Genomic DNA, 511 nt, shown 5'->3' with positions numbered 1-511 from the left:
TTAACAAAAAAAAGCCAAAACAGTCAAAATTTAATAGTTTTAGTTTTTTTGTCTGTCTTTCTAATATTATAGCAGTCTTTATGATTGAATTTGGAACCTTTTCAAAGTTCGTGATTAATATATTCAAAGGCCATAACATCTTACAATATAAGATGAAAACTCTAAAATAAATAAATAAACTGCTTATATTGCATTGGTTTGAGGGTGTTTCAAAGTTAGTTTCAATTCTGCAATACATATATAGAGAGAGATGATATGATTATTTGGCAGCTAATAGGTTTCGAATTATCATTGAAATTTGAATCTTAGCAATTAGCATGGAAAGGTCATGGACTCATGGCAAGACAAAAGTCAAGGATGAAGCTGTTTCATGATGATGCGTCGTAGAAGCTCTTAAAATTAAGAGGGAAAGGGTTAAAACTGAAACGATAGCTAGTGATGATGTTACTACTGACATGGTTTATTCATCATGTGCGTCCTCATTATTAGTTAGACCAGGGCAGTGACACCT

The sequence above is a fragment of the Arachis ipaensis genome, chromosome B03 (assembly GCF_000816755.2).
Source record: "Arachis ipaensis cultivar K30076 chromosome B03, Araip1.1, whole genome shotgun sequence".
Lineage (NCBI taxonomy): Eukaryota > Viridiplantae > Streptophyta > Magnoliopsida > Fabales > Fabaceae > Arachis > Arachis ipaensis.
This window is presented reverse-complemented; position numbering follows the sequence as displayed.